Below are 17,228 nucleotides of genomic sequence, written 5' to 3'. Positions count from 1 at the left end.
CATGTCTCTTCCAAAAGAAGAACTTCTTGTTATGTTGAAAGGTCATCTTGAGGAAGCAAGGCCAGCAGCAGAGAATCACTTCATGATTTGGAAGGCCTGCTTCCACTTATTAAATTTAGGCCTGTTTGTTTAACATTGAATTTCTGTAAACTCCAGCATTTTGTGAAGCCCTGTGAGGCCGCTGATGTTAGAAATTTAGGCTTTTCAAACATGAATTGAATCTATTCATAGAGTCATAAGCACAGCATGCACCTGATGCAAATGTATAGCTTCTTTTAAAATTATTCTACAATAATGACTTATAAGAGCATTTAACTATGTTGAAATTGTTTTCCCTTCTCATTTATCTTCTCAGAGTTGTATTAAATCACAGTTTTCAATAAACAATATCTCAGCTACATTGGTGATAGTTTATCACTAAATGCCAGAAAAGGCATAACATGTCATCTTTACTATAAGTAAGTATAGTATAACTATAAGTTGTGAAGTAGACACCTGCTGCAAAGTGTATAGCCTCCCTTTGGTTCTATAAAGATCCAGTATTTCCATCTTTATAGAACCAAAGGCAAACTTTTCTTTTACAGCCTTTTAAAATTAAGTAGATTTTGAGGCTAAAAGAACAGATAGAACTTTATTTGTCTGGACATTTTTTTGAAGTGGGGCCAGCGTAGTTCTGTTCTTGAGTAAAGCAGTGATGCACTGAGTCATGAGCACAGCACAACAGCGGTTATCTCACTGTCGCCCTCCGAGACAACCGCTGTTGTGATTTTGGGCATTACAAAAATAAATTGAGTTGAATTGAATGCAGAGTGAAGGAGTGATGCAGATTTTATGTGAAAAATCTACCATGAAATATTAATGTGTTTTAAGGGGAAAAAAATAAATAAGATTGTTCAATGTCATATGAAAAAGCTTTTATCACCGGCTATAAGAATAAATGAAGTTGTATATGAAATCACAGGTCAGAATTATTTGGTAAATCCTCTGTCAGAGGTCAGATTAGTCGACCTGGTTCATGTTTCAATGTGTTATCTCTAATTACAAGTTCTAGCCACATACAAAAAACAGATAAGACAATTTGCACAGATAGAGTCAAATTAAATAAATTTTGTTTCTACTGAGGCTTATGTAATGGAGCCATTCACACAATGAAAATAATAAGATATGACTTGCGTTTTGCCTATTACTTTCACAAACTGTAAATCTCCCGTTGGTTGTTTTCAGAATGTGGTGATGTCATATGAGTTTCTGTTGATTACACTGAACTGAAATTCAGTTAGATTAAACTCACTTTATTACAACAAAAATGAGCATTTGAACAATATAAATTTTAGCCTCCATTTCCTCCATTTGTATAAAATATTATTGGCCAATAGAATGTTATGACATCATCTGAAACCCACAGATTCATCCAGTCCATCTGAGAATATGATAAACTGAAAACACACTCACCTCAGATGCGTTTTTCTGCAAGTGCAAGGTCTAAACACACTAAGTAGAAATATCTTTTGGGGAAGTAAGAACTGAAGCTTTGCCCTCATTTATGAACTGATTTTCCAACTACGCCAAATATACAGAAGGAAGACACTTCTTTGACAGATGCAGAAGTGAGCTAGCTCCGAGCGAGCCCACCAGCCCCCCCCCCCCCCCCCCCCCCCCCGCGCCCTCCGGCCGCGCTAAAGTACGGCGTGTCGTCGGTACACGTTTATATACACGTTTATGTACACGTTTATATACACGTTTATATACACGTTTATATACACGTTTATGTACACGTTTATATACACGTTTATATACACGTTTATATACACGTTTATATGAAAGAGGAACTTCACCAACGATCGAGACACGCACTGGAATCGCTTTAAATTAACTTGTTTTGACTTTTTCGGCTGGATTGAGTGTTTTCGTCGTGTCGTTGCGATGTGTCTTGGCTCCGCCCCCCGGCTCCGGCCCCGCCCCCCGGCTCCGGCCCCGCCCCCCGGCCTGCGCCGTACCGCGTTTCCACAAAGGAGGAACTCATGAAACTGCAGAGAACAGTCGTCTTACCCGGAGATCGTCACGTTATCCCGTCGCAATACTGACCTAACCTAATACTGATGTGCAATTCTGTCATATGTGCAATTACTGTTGGAATTCATGTGCAATCTATGTGCTGTCGTGACACATATTCATGTGCAATTACTGTCGGGATCACATGCAATGGTATTTATTTATTTATTTGTCTATGGGAGTTTTTATTTATAGGAGATCTTCTACTGAAAGTGTTTTTCAGACTTCCTATAAGTGATCTGTTCTTCTGCATCTACCTCTGTATCTACCTGCGTTGCACCAATGAAATTTCCCCATGTGGGACAATAAAGGAATATCTTATCTTATCTTATCTTAAGTGAAAATGATCTGGTGTTGGCTGCCCGATGGTTGAGTGGTTATGGCCACACGTATGCCGCAGTGTGGTGAGTTTGAATCCTGACCCTTCACACTGTCCTTTCCTGTCTAATGAAGCAAATGGGCAAACAAATCTTAAGGGAGAGACACTGTCTGGCCCAGCAGCTTTAAAATGAGCATTTGTTGAGTTTTGACAATTCTTTTTTAAAAGCTGAAGGGTAAAGGAGGGAGAAGGAGAGTTATAAAACACTTTTTATTTCAACCATTCAATTACAGTTATAGAATAGTTATTATCGTTACATGGCATGATATTTCATTGCAAGAACAAATTCACACTTCATTGTGAATACTGTAATGCAAAATGAAAAAAATTCATTAAGTAAATTTAGTAAGTAAGTACATTTTATTTATATAGCACCTTTCACAGACAGAGTCACAAAGTGCTTCACAAAACACAGAATAAAACAATAAAAACACAAAAAACTTACAGTGAACAATACATATACAACAATATACAGTAAAATCAGTCCCTAAAACAAGTGCATTTAAAAGGCTTGACTAAATAAAAAGGTTTTAAGCTAACCCTTAAAAGCAGTAACTGAGTCCTGTGACCGCAGGGAGAGCGGAAGATCGTTCCAGAGTCTGGGGGCAACAGCCTGGAAGGATCGGTCTCCTCTGGTCCGAAAACGGGTGCGAGGAACCAGCAACAGTTTCTGGTCCAAGGACCTTAGTGAGCGAGAGGGAGCGTACAGTTTTATCAGATCGATAATTTACGATGGGAAAGCTCTAAAAGTCAAAAGAAGAATTTTAAACTGTATCCGGTAGGAGACCGGCAGCCAGTGAATGGCTTTAAGAATGGGTGAAATGTGGGCCCTTCTATTTGTGCGGGTCAAGATCCTCGCTGCAGAGTTCTGGACCAGCTGCAGACGAGAGAGTTCCTTCTTGTTAAGACAGGAAAACAAACTATTACAATAGTCTAAACATGAAGACACAAAGGCATGAATTGTAAGTTCCAGGTCATTTTGAGACACCATTTTCCTGAGCTTAGAGATTTTCCTCAACTGAAAGAAACAGTTCCTCGTCAACAGCTTGGAGTGGTGCTCTAAAGACATGTCTTTGTCAAAGACAACACCCAAGTTTCTAAGACTTGGTTTTGCAGTCTGGGCTAAAACACCCAAGTACTGGTTTATCCCTGGAATGACATCATCAGGGGCAATAATCAGAGTTTCTGTTTTGTCTGCATTTAGCTGCAGAGAGTTTTGACTCAGCCATTGTTTAATTTGCACAAAACAACTGACCAAGGAGTTCAGCTTCTGGATCTCAGAAGGTTTAAAAGAGCAATAGAGCTGAATATCGTCAGCGAACAGGTGATAGGACACATCACTAAACTCTTTAATGATCATTCCCAGGGGGATTATATAAAGCAGAAATAGGACGGGACCCAAAACGGAGCCCTGAGGAACTCCACACAACAGATCAGCTGAATCAGACATTATTTGGTTTGCAGCAACACTAAAGCTCCGACCGGATAAATATGAGGAAAACCAATGAAGAACTGACCCCGATAGTCCAATCAGGTCCCTCAGTCTGTTTAACAGGATATGATGGTCGACAGTGTCAAAGGCTGCAGATAGATCCAACAGAACTAAAACAGTGCATTTTCTAGAATCAGCAGACATCATAATGTCACTGGACACTTTTAGCAATGCGGTTTCCGTAGAATGATGTTTGCGGAAAACAGATCTTGGACATGAACGGGAGCTTTGAAATAGGTCTGAAACTTTTGGGGTCTGTCGGGTCCAAGTTTGTTTTTTTCAGTAATGGCTCTACTATGGCATGTTTAAATGGACCAGGAAACACACCAGTAGAAAGAGAGAGATTTACCATTTTGGTCCCCCAGGGGCCAATAACATCCAACACTTTGAGGAAGAGCCTGCAGGGAAGGGCATCTGATGAACAAGAGGAGGGTTTCATCTTGGTCACCAGAGCTGAGATGTCTTCTAGAGTGACAGGCTTAAAAGAAGACCAGTTTTGGAAAACAGGCTCCACAGAAACAGGTTTATCAGACAAAAGGAGTGGGATTTGGTCTTTGATCATCTTGATCTTATCGATAAAGAACCTGAGGAGTTCATTGCTGTCAGCTTTGCAGGAAACAGGAGTCACTGCAGCTGAAGGACAAACAATAGAATTTATAGCTTCAAACAACACTTTGGGTTTTTTCTTGTTAGAGGTTATTAGCTGGCGGAAGAAATCAGCTCTGGAACTTTCCATCATTTCATTGTAAGATGACACAAGATCTCTGAGGTGTAACCTATGGACCTCAAGACTGGAGGTTTTCCACAGACGCTCAGTTTTCCGACATAGTCTCTTTAGATTTAGGATATCTTCATTTATCCAAGGACAAGCTTTTTTCTGTGATGACAAAGTGGATTTTACAGGTGCCACCTGATCTAAAATGGATAAACAGTGGCTGCTAAAGGAATGAATGAAACTGTCCACATCAAGACAATTCATAAACAAATGAGGATCAAACATAGCAGAAAATTGGACGGCTGCATTTGCAATGATAATGCGCCTCTGAGACCTGATGTTTGAGGGCACAGGCTCAGGAGAAAAGTTCAATTCAAATAAAACACAGCTATTAAAACCACAAAGAGAGAGTCAGTCAGTCAGTCAGTCGGATAAGCTGTGTAATGAAATGGGTGTTGAGGTGCAGTGTAAAAATGTGCAGTGGGTTGGCATGGCTTGCGAGGCTGGCGGGGCCCCGACCCAATAGCGGAAGTCCGAGAGAGGGGCGTCTACGCTTCTGTCTCTTTTATCCCGGTGGAGCTTGGGATCGTGACATGCCTCCAATCAGGGACTAAACACAAATCAAGCAGTTAACACCCCCATCACTGTGGGCGGAGCTGGTCAGCAGTAGGCGGAGCGTGACAAGGCGTCGGCAGGACATTATTCCAGCCAGCGACGTGTTTGATTGTCAGGTTAAAGTGCCTCTAACAGGTTGGACTACTCATAGAACTAAAATGCAGTTGAGATAAATATATTTTGAATTTTGCTAAAAAGTATAAAAAATCCATCCCAGAATACTAATTGTTTTAGGTTTGTATTTTTACTTCCTGTTTGTAATTGATGACATCACACTAGGAAAATACCCAGCAAACACTGGGCCAAAACTCATCTAATGTCACTTTTCTTTTCTTTTCTTTTCTTTTTGTGAGTGACTTGAATTCATGTTTAGAGAGTCAAAAAAGTTGTTTCTTTGTGTAAATTCTGCATAAACTTTGACTGTCCTCGTGTGATGTCACTTCCTGTAATTTTCCACCGATTTTTTAACTTTTCCCCACAAATAGCTACTTGATTGATGTAAAACTATAATTTATATGTACAACAGGAATAAATATACCAAATAAAGTCTAAATTAGAACATTGTGAAAACTTGCCGTAAGCCTTGTAAAGTCCTGTAGAAAGAGATACCATTTTATTACTCTCTGATTACTGTTTTGTTGTTGTTGTTTTCTTAAGGTTTTTTGGCTCATAGGCTTTATTAGACTGGACAGTTTAACATGAAATTGGGATGAGAGAGAAGGGGGGGACATACAGTGATTGTAAGATTCAAATGAGTTTTCGGCAACAAAAACAGGACTTTGGACTAATCACCTGCATCCAGAGTTGGCCTGCAGCCCTGACGGCATTGCAACTGACCTACCATATCCAATGAAGCATGCTCGAAATCAAGGTACTGAAGATTCTCCAGGAGTGCTCTCCTTATCAGCTGTGGGACCAAATCGAGAAGTCCCCAGACAGAGACTAGCATCGCAGTGCTTTGCTATAGTGAACAAGGAACTCAAACTTAAGAAGTCTCATCCCTACTTCTTCCAAGTGCAGTTCCAGCTGGCAGTCACTGGTTTGCCTTGGTGTGACTTTGTTCTTTATTCAGCCAAAGGAGAGCCATCAGTAGAAAGGATAGAGAAGGATAAAACTATGTGCTCAGATAATGTGAAGGCATCAAAGTCATTTTGGGCAGAAAGTTGTTGCTCCTGAGTACTTTGAAATGAAAATTCCAAGGAAACTAAAACCTGTGATACTTAACGGACATTAGTATGTATGGCATTGTTCTGTGAGGTACAACTTGTCATATTGCCGTGTGATCACAGCAGAGATTTAATTTGGACCGTAGCTTGGACCATATCTTATTCTGCATGCTGTGTTTCAACTCCATTTCTTCATCAATATTGTTTCCCATTTTCTATAAGATAAGATAAGATATAAGATATTTATTGTCCACACATGGGGAAATTTCATGGTTGCAACGCAGGTAGATACAGAGGAAAAGGACAGATAACTTATAGGAAGTTTCAAAAACACTCTTAATAGAAGAACTCTTATAAACAAAAAACTCCTATGGACAGAACCTCTCATTTCTTAATAAGGAATGGAGGAGATAAAATAAAAACAGCTAGCGTAAGACAAAATAATACTAATAATAATAGTCAAATAAGCACACTATTTACATCAGTTATATGCCCATGAATGTGACATTATTGCATGTGAGTACGACAGTAATTGCACATGAATATGACAGTATTGCACATGGTTAAGTCAGTATTGCACGCGTTCAGGACTAACAGTGTTTGTTATAAAGTCTGACAGCAGCAGGAAGGAAAGACCTACGGAACCTTTCCTTCACACAGCGAGGGTGAATCAGTCTCTCACTGAAGCTGCTCTCCAGAGCGGACAGAGTGTCCTGCAGGGGGCGACACTCATGGTCCAGCATAGATGTGAATCTAGCCAGGACCCTCCTGTCCCCCACCTCCTGCACCGAGTCCAGAGCACAGCCCAGGACGGAGCTGGACTTCTTGATGACTCTGTCCAGTCTCCTCCTCTCTCTCTCTGTGATGCTGCTGCTCCAGCAGGCCACACCGTACAGGAGGGCTGATGCCACCACAGAGTCGTAGAAGGTCTTCAGGAGTGGCCCTGTCACTCCAAAAGACCTGAGTCTCCTCAGGAGGTAGAGCCGACTCTGGCTCTTCCTGTACAGTGCGTCTGTTTGCGTCTATCCTATGTCTACTAGTACTAGTCTGCTTTTTGTGATATTTTTGAAAAACAAGTAATCTTATTAGGTGCAGTATTTAAACTCGATTACTTTTGTCAATTGTCTTTTCCTGTTTCATTTTACATGACTTATTTCTACTGCCAAAGTGAACTTTATTATTATCTCATAATAAAATTACCCATTTAAATGCAAATGTTTTATTTACAACAGCTGGTTTGAAAATATTTACAAGATGTACATAGAAAATATATTTATCTGGATTACAATAAAAAGTTATCATTTGTTATTGTTTCATGCTTCAACAAGAGAATCTTATTTGGCCAGTTCATCTTGAAAATGAACTAAGCAAGAACATACAAATACTGCTTGATTAGCTGAGGATGACATGGAGAGACGAATTCTTCCCAATATCAACCTCTTAAGTCTCTGATTATACCTCTCGACATGTATTCTTGCTCTCGCTATCTTACAAGTCAATAGTTCTTCTTGAGGAGAGAGTTTCTCCCTGCCCTGTAGAAATGGTGGTATATTCAGTGATACATTCCTTTTGTTTAGAATGTCCTGAACAGTGAACCCTCTATCAGCTATGATGAGATCACCTGGTTCAAAATGATCCAAGATTTCACACTTTTCAAAAATGTCTCTATCACTGATCGCACCCTCAAAGAGGTCTGAGATAAAAATACCAGTTCCATTTGGGGAGACTGCAATGAGACATTTGAACGTGTGGTGGTGCTTATAATTTGGGTACAAATTGGCCTGTTGCTTGAAATCCCAGGGCATCTCCACGAATAATTCTCTGCAGTCAATCGAACACCTAACATTCTTGAACGAAGAAAACGATTTTGGCACAAATCGTTTGAAGGATTCTCGGCTTGGAAACATGAGATGCTTCATATCACAGAAGTGGCAAAATAGAAATTGCAACCAAGTAGTGAAGATGGTACAAACAGAGGTTTCTGACATATTCAAGAAGTGGCTGAGAGGGAGAAAGCAGTAACCTCTCCTCAGTCTCACCAGGTGATCAAAAGTTTATCGATTGGCTTTGTCTTCCTGTTTGAGGAAGCACTGGTGTCCTGGTGGTCACTCACTTTTACACAATCCTTGTAAGTAAGGCAATACACCGCTGGCCCTAGGAACTTGAAAAGAGCCAAGAAGTGCAGCTAGCTAAAGCCCAGTGAAGAACCGCATTTTCCTATCATCCTGACCAACAATCATATAGATTCAGAGGAGGTTGGTCTGGTGTGACAACAGGACTTGGTGCACCTGATAACCTCATCTTAATCTTCAATGCCATGATTTCCAACTTTGATTGCAGCACATACTTGTCGACTATAGTCTGACTCTCTGCATCCTTTCGCTCACTGTTGTGGGCCCATGTCAGCATCAAACAGTCTGTGCACCGGCATCCTTTAGAACAGATATCACAAAAATTAGAAAGCTGATGAGAAATTCATTGACAAAAATGTAATGTGTTCAAATAGCCTCAATTTCCATTATAAAATTATAATTTTGGGCTTTTTTATCAACTCTTGACAACCCGATGTGGAATCAAGGTCTTGTTTACATATTAGATCGGAAGACATGTCACAGGATGGTCGGTCAACCAGACTTGTGCTTAAATCAAGCAAGGCGGTGGCAGCATCTAGTTTCTGGCTCTTTGTAACTGGAGTAGATCTCGCTTTGGGTGATCTGTGTTTCTTTGAGAACTTCACAACCTGTCAAAAAGAGGACATATGGCCTATAATATATATGTTTGAAATCTTTTTCAACATGTTCAAATGTTAAGTATTGTGGAGGATGGTTTTCCCTATTGTCAGTGTCAGCCTGACTGACGCCATGTACATGATGGTGTGTTGTTGTTGTTGTTGTTGTTGTTGTTGTTGTTGTTGTTGACAGCGAGAGTGCTCACTTTATGCATATTACTGGTTGTAATAATTATACCAGGAAGTTGAATGGATTTGAAATTAAATTGAATCCAGCCACTGTCTAGACCCGGTTTAGACCCGGTCTAGTCCTGCTTTATAGTTCATCCATGTTTTTCTGGTAGATATGGTTTGTTTAGTCTTGGTTTAACTCTGGTCTTGTCTTAGGTCTGCTTTGCACTAATCGAGTCAGGTTTCTGGTAAACACTGTTTGCGTTGTCTAGGTTTTAATGATTTTGTCCTGTTTTGAATCATTTAATATTGTTATGATATTTATATGATAATTAATATATATTAATATATATGATATTTTGACTTCTCTGAAAGTAAAGTCCTATGTTGATTTCTGCTTGAATTGTGCCATTGTGAGTTGTTTGTGGATCTTAGAGAGATAAAGCATAACATTGTGGTGTAATTTTGCAGTCCGGCCCCCAGACTATAGGTCATGTTTAAATATGTCATTACGCTCAGTAAACGTATACCGTTGAATAGAAAGCTCTGTAACAAACACCAGACTGTGCATCTATAAGTTTAGAAAGTTTAAACAAGAAAAAAGCAGCCCGAAATAAACTGGGAGGCCAACAAATCTGAAGAATTGCCGCTATTTGAACTATTTGAATCGCAAACTACGCAATCGTCAACGGTGGGTTACTGAGCGTTGTTTGTAATTCAAATAGTTGCCTCGGTGACCCGGCTGCACGCCCCTCCTCCCTGTACCTCCCTGTAGCAACAGAGACCCGCCGCGTCATGCTAATGCTAATGCTAAGACCGTGGCACGAGAGGAAATGTCCCATCAAAATAAAAGATGAAGAGGAAATGAAGCATTCATTGCGCCCCTGCTGGCCAATAGTGAAAAATACACAATATCTGCAATGCACTTTTTTTCATTGCGTCTTGAGGAGAATATAACCCATGAGTTTCAAACAAATCAGACAATGTTGAGTTTTTCACACAATGGCTATAGAATAAATTTGTTACATGGTATTAATTGTTTTCCAATCAGACCCTAAAAACGCATTAGTGAGTGAAATATGAGCTCCGTAAATCAATTCCATTAGACGTGACTTGTCCCTGAAAAAACAAGGAAATAAGGCTTTTTTAAAGGCGTGCGACGCGGAGACCGTAAGGAATATCAACTTTGAATCTTTATTAAGTTCCAATGTCTCTAGATGCGGAAAGTGTTGTTTTGAGCTCGATCGGACGAAAAAGATAAGATAAGATAAGATAAGATATTCCTTTATTGTCCCACATGGGGAAATTTCATTGGTGCAACGCAGGAAGATACAGAGGTAGATCCACAAGAACAGATCACTTATAGGAAGTCTGAAAAACACTTTCAGTAGAAGATCTCCTATAAATAAATAAAAACTCCCATAGACAAATAAATAAATACCATTGCATGTGATCCCGACAGTAATTGCACATGAATATGTGTCACGACAGCACATAGATTGCACATGAAAAAACCTAGGACAAGTACAATTTTGGAAAAAAAAGTCAAACGTGGCCACTTTGATTCAACATGGCTGACTTCCTGTTTATCATAGAGCGATGCTGCCAGGTGTGTTTTACTTGTGAAAGGTCAAAGGTAGCTCTATCACTGTCCCAAGTCTCATGTGCCAAGGCCAAAGATTAAGAGTTTAATGTTTTTTCTTTTTAGCTCTAGGTGGCGCTGTTGCGATGGGGGTTCTCGCAAGCTCCATTTTATTCGATTTCGGGCTGGGCAGAAATTTTGTTTTAAAATAATTAGTGTCCTGTGTGTGTTTGTTTAAAACAAATCTAAATAATAATAATCGTTTTTTTGCTGCTGTTAACAAAGAAAGTTTATATGCAGCTTCACGAGAACCTAAAGTTAATCCAAAACTCTGAGTGAGTTCAAACGGCTTCAGGCCTCTTGTGTTTCTCCCCCGTGTCTCGCCCTCACCTGGAGGGCGTGTCCTCCTATAGTGAGGTGTGGCCCAGTCTTCACACCTGGCTGTAATCCTCATCAGTCCAGTAGAAGAAGAGCAGCTCCACAGTCACTCCTTTGTTGCCACAGTTACTGACTTCACGCCAGTTGGATTTTTGCAGACCAGTTTTTTTGTTCTTTGCCTTTAGATCGAGCCTGGATCCAAATCCTGCCTTATAACCAGATATGTACCTCTGACCCTCACCATCTCATTCATCTGCTCAACATCACCAGAGACTTTCATCACATCATCTATATTAGAAAATAAATTAAAATGTTGTTAAATCCTATTTTCTGTGGGCAAAAACAAAAAGCTGCAGCAGAATACATTTTAGCTTGAAGCAAATCTTCTCCATGGGTTTCAGAATGATGGAAAATTGGGATGGTTCTTTTGAATGGGGAAAAAAGTCTTCATAATGTTGCTTTGTAAAAAGAAGCTGAAACACATGAATTGACAAAAGTGTGTTGTAATTGTGGTGATTCATAATGACACACACACACACACACGCACACACGCACACACAGAAAATAGGATTTAACAATATTTTAATTTATTTTCTAATATAGATGATGTGATGAAGGTCTCTGGTGATGTTGAGCAGATGAATGAGATGGTGAGGGTCAGAGGTACATATCTGGTTATAAGGCAGGATTTGGATCCAGGCTCGATCTAAAGGCAAAGAACAAAAAAACTGGTCTGCAAAAATCCAACTGGCGTAAGCCGAGTGAAGTCAGTAACTGTATCAGACAATATTAGAAAAAGCAAGAATGTGCTTTGTCACAACTTTAATACATTTTAAGAACAGTTTTGGGTTTTTGTCTTGCATAACATCAAAGACTTCTCTTTGAAATAAAATGTCCTTTTTTGAAATATCATACTCAAATAAATAAATCCCAAATTGTATTTTCTGAATCATAATTTCAGCAATAGAGGAAATAATTTTTGTATGATTTTTTTAAATAACTTTTATTATTCACGTACTCTAAAATGACCAGCAGAGGGCGCGCTCCGGCAACAAACTTTAGAACGCCACACGCGGAAACGAGGCGCGTGGCGATCATGGTGGCGGTCCTAAAACAAAGCAAACAGAGAAAATACAAGCACATGAACACAACACGCCGCAAACACGTCATTACACGAGCGCGTCCGCGTAAAACAACCAATTCCTCCTTTAAAACCATTTTCTTCAACGCACAAGAATCACGCACAACACCCCACACAATTCTACAACTTACTTTTGATTTTGACATTATTCATTCATATATTTTTTTCCCACCCCGGTTTTTTTGTTGTTTTTGTTTTTTCTCTATTACCCTATCAGAACGCGCACGAGCAGGGAGCGCGCGCGCCTCGGTGTGTGGGTGCGCGCGCAGAGCCAGGCGCAGGTCCGGGAGACGGAACGCGACGCACGGACGCGCATCAGCGGCAGAAGCGGCAGCAGCAGCGGCAGCAGCAGCGCAGCATCAGCGGAGCCACAGACCGCGGAGGAAAGCCACACGAAGCCGGGGGGAAAGTGCAGGAAGCAGCGTAAAGCCACACGCTAGACGGTGAGCCCTGTCCGTGTGCGTAACGTGCGTCAAATGTGCTGGAGAATGTTTTTTTTTATTGGTGTGTTTTTTTGGCAGGTTTTTGTATTTGCTTTGCACGCTTCTATTGTCTTATTGGATGCACACAGCGAGACAAAGCATGCTGTCAAATGATTTATGATCGTTAGTTCGATTTCACTGTAAGGTTATAAAACTATGTTGCTCGTTTTATTGCTATACATTCATCCGTATTGATAATTGTGTTGTTAAAACCTTCTACAAAAAGATTTATTTGATTGATTATTGAAGATTACCAGCAAAAAAAAAGAAGAAACAATGATGATTGACCGTTACATTGTTAGATATTTGACGTGGATTATGTGCTGGAATCCAATAAAAGCAGTGTTTAATACAAAGATGCTGATGGAAAGTAATAGAAATAAATAAATAAAAAATGGTGTAATGTAGATTTGGCTCGTGCACGCTGCTCGCTCGTAGACGGTTCTCACGTGCGCGCGCCTGAAAAAGGGGTGTGTCCGGCCTCTTCATGCATTATTGATCACAGGGAAAACGCTCATTATTGTATCATATCTGCTGCTGCCTCGGTCTGCTTTTCACCTGAGACATCTGAGCGGCTTTTCAAGGCCTCTCACAGGTTCTTTTGATTCATATTTTTATATTTGGGCACAGAAAATGTATGACAGCCTGGTTCTTCTAACATGGTGGTCACCTGCAGGTTTTTTAGGAGAAAAAATGGTGGATGTGAAAAAGTGGAGCTGTGTGTGGAGTTGGGCTCCTGGTGCAAAGATGGCTGACTAGATTTCAAATGGAGAATTGTGCATTGATTTGGGAAGGACAGGATTTTTTATTTTTTCATTTGCAGTTTTTTGTTTTCTATCCGAACACGAAATGGCTGTAAATGGTGCGCTGAAAATGTTATGCCGCTATAAAGCTATAAAGCGACGAGTTGCTCTCTGGTTCTATCCCCGAATGTGGAGCCAAGTATTACTATGGCTGGGTGATATCATATTCATCGCTCATCAAACGATCAATATGTGGGAAGTAGATTTGAACATAAACAATACAGACTTTTATTTGTTGCCATTTAACACAAAGAGTCACAATTCACATCTAATCCAAAGCGCGTGCTTTTTCAGACACTTTGCTATGGACTTCGAGTAAAAAGACCAAAGCTGATCGTTGATAATTAGAAATGACTCGGTCTCAATTCAAATTTCAAGAAGAGACTTTTCCATTCATTGTCAATATTTAAAGGAGACATAGGTTTGTTTTTTGTTTTTTTTTACATTTTGTTCATTTATTCATTTATTATCTAAATTGACTCAATAATAGAAATATGTCCATTGACTTCCTTTTCAAAACTACAGAACTGATAAGCCCCGCCCCTTCATAGTGACATAATTTTCACCGTAACAAGAAGCAGATTGTCATTTACATGTTTTTACTTTAGTAAAGGTGCTATGGGACATTTTAGAACAAATAATCACAACTCGGTACAGGGATGTGGGCGGGGATAGGGGATAGGTGAAAACAGCAGTTTTTTGAACACTCGAGCCTCAGTTACAGGACAATACTGCATTACTCAAACATGCAGAAATCAATCTCAATTCAATTTGGAGTAAACTAATGATGAGGAAACAGTGCTGTAATGAGATTAAAAGCTCATTAAAGTGATTTAGCATGATATGACCCCTTTGACCTGCCTCATGTGGGGACAAACACAATTAAATGAGGCCATGCACTTTTTTGCATCATTGTAGAGCCGGGCTTGGATGGAACCACAAACCTTTGAGTTAGTGGGAGAACTTCTGAGTTATATTAGTATCACCATCGTTACCTTTTCGGCAATGCTGTGGTGTTGTTCATGTGCATATACTCAACGTACTTTTACAATCCCGAAAAAGCATATTGAGTCCCCGTATGTAATGTCAGTACTGTATTTTACTCCTAACTATATATTACTACAATTAGACCACCATGACGAACTACAACTGCTCGGCTGCATAATTAATGAAATAAAAAGACTCAATAAAACAAAGGGCAATAAAAGGAAGATGTAAAATCTGTCTGGGAAATGAATATTAAAAGCCATTTTTATTTGTCGAAAACCATGATTGCTCAATATGAGAAAAAAATCAACACTTTCACCCAGTTCTGGCCACAATGCATTTATAAATTAAGCAGTTTCTCTATATTTCCATTATTCTGATTATGTGTAGTTTTCGTAGGGTCAGGAAAGTGGACTACTGTTTGTATTTCCCACCAAATGGCCCACTTTCATCTGTTTACTGAGCCGTCTATATTCAGATAACACTCAAACAGAGGTGCCGGTTCCCACTGGTGTAAAGCCTCTATAGACTCTAGATCTGCTGGAGGAACATGACACTCTTCTAAATGCTGTACAACGTGAAGAACACCATTACTCATTTACTAAACTAACCGTGCTTAATGTGGATTTGTCTTACAGCAAGAAAGTAATAAAAAAAAAAGTAAATCTGGCAGATCTGATTGCCATATTTTCACCATAAAAACATATTACAGTAAATTATCGTAAAAATATATTGTACATGTTACAGCTTTTTTCAGTGGAAATACAGGCATGTTTTTAGCTTTGAAATGCAACCGCACATTTGATAACATTCATTGCTTGTGATAAAATTCCTAACAAACATTATGCATGACCTTTTAAGATAATCTGATCATAAAACCATCCGAGTCAGGCAGTAGATGTGATGTAGAGTTATTTTTTTCTTCAAATGGCATTAATGCTCCATTCACAATATAATCACAAAACAATTCAATCTATACTTACAGGTAAATTTGTTTTAGATTTTTTTTTTTTTTTAATCATAAAGTTGCTCCCTAACTTGAAGTATGTTTATGTATTAGAAACACTGGGAATGAAAGCAACTGATAATGTGTCATGGTGTCAATAATTGTGAATTATCATAACATTTCAATAATCAACACACTCAAATTTGATATTGTGGCATCCTTAGTTCCAACATGTGTCGTTTATAACCTTCTATACAGAGGAATATTTATTTTTTCAGCCTACTATTTTCAACTACAGCTCTTTCTGTTACATATATAATTTAACAGTGTTGCATCTGTCTTGTCCTAAATGTTGTAACGTTTGGTCAAAAAAGCTCTAAAAGATTAGTTTATTCTTTTCTTTGTCTGCACACAGCGAGTGACGGCAGCTTTTGAGCTCCCGAGTTCTTTTCCCGAAGCGCAACACAACGTGAATGATACAAATTTACAAATGTCGTTTTAACTATTTATAGTTTTCATCTTCTGTTCACAAGGACTTTTAAAGGAAAGGATATCAGTTTTAAATTGCTAATTGCTATGGCAGCAGTCCACGTTTTTCATCGTTCTGAAACTAGATTGTATGAGTCATACCACAACATCGCCATGGCAACTGAAAATTGTTTCTCATATATACCACCTCTAGTGCGGTTCATCTTTCCCTGAGTGTGGCACGATGAAGTGTTACCATGGCGATCCATAAAAGTATATGGACAGGAAGCCACTGTGTGACAGGAGAGTTATTATTGCACATCTATAGACTCGTCAATCAAAACCGCTTTCCTCTCTCGACCAATCAGCTTCCTCTCAGGTGTCATGTGACGAGTTCTGCAGCAGGTTGACTCACTGCTGCCGTTACTGCCAAGCGATATGTGCAAATGACCACAATGTACACATGGCTTCTGTTAAGTACCTTAGCACACACTATTTATGTCGATCTGACACCAAGAGACGTGTCAAAATGTGCCGCTTTTTTCTCGCGCAATTATGGATATATTTGAGTGTTACATCTGCAAACACCATTTCAGTGTATTCTCTTTCCTCTCATCCAATCAGATTTTCCCCCTGTCATTTGGCGCGTCTCGCTGGACCATTGTTGTCGCTGCTAAAAGTGTGAATTACTGTCATTTGTCCAATCCATTATCGTAAAAAACACTTTTTTGTTCACACGAGTTAAAAAGGCATAATTAAAAACCTGTCTGAATTCTCTTTTTCACCAGTTATGCTATTTTATCATATAAACTGTAGTGATATTTGCTTTTTAATTCTATTTTGTGGTTTTGAAGACCTGTTTTATGCAGGTCCAATCTTGTACTAAATGAGAGACTTGTAAATCTCTGTATTCTTACTTTACCCTGAGACAATGAACACGCTGCATTTCACAGCCAGTTTCAGTGTGTAAAATGTACAACAAAGCAACCGTTTTTGTAATGTTTTTGATTCCGTATTTGTCAGATTCATTGTGCGGTGCATGTTCTGCGCTGCACGTTGACGCACTGTTGCTGCTGATGCCAAATGTGTAAAATGTCAGCTGTATACAACTGGGCCACACTTC

At 39.4% G+C, this 17,228-nt stretch overlaps 1 protein-coding gene across 1 annotated transcript in view; it reads left to right on the top strand.

Moving 5' to 3' along the window:
* Nucleotides 1-12,673: 12,673 nt before the first annotated feature.
* The window catches only part of basp1 (brain abundant, membrane attached signal protein 1), a 42,402-nt gene continuing 37,847 nt past the window's right edge, over nucleotides 12,674-17,228 (top strand). Inside the window, exon 1 of the mRNA XM_072441775.1 lies at nucleotides 12,674-12,862. The gene's annotated coding sequence lies outside the window, so the exon portion shown is untranslated. The remainder of the gene's footprint in view (nucleotides 12,863-17,228) is intronic.

Source organism: Eucyclogobius newberryi, unplaced genomic scaffold (assembly GCF_026437365.1).
Source record: "Eucyclogobius newberryi isolate DKJ021-1_F unplaced genomic scaffold, fEucNew1.0.hap1 SCAF_12, whole genome shotgun sequence".
Classification (NCBI taxonomy): domain Eukaryota; kingdom Metazoa; phylum Chordata; class Actinopteri; order Gobiiformes; family Gobiidae; genus Eucyclogobius; species Eucyclogobius newberryi.
The sequence above is the reverse complement of the archived record's forward strand: the minus strand, read 5'-3'. Positions and strand labels throughout refer to the sequence as shown.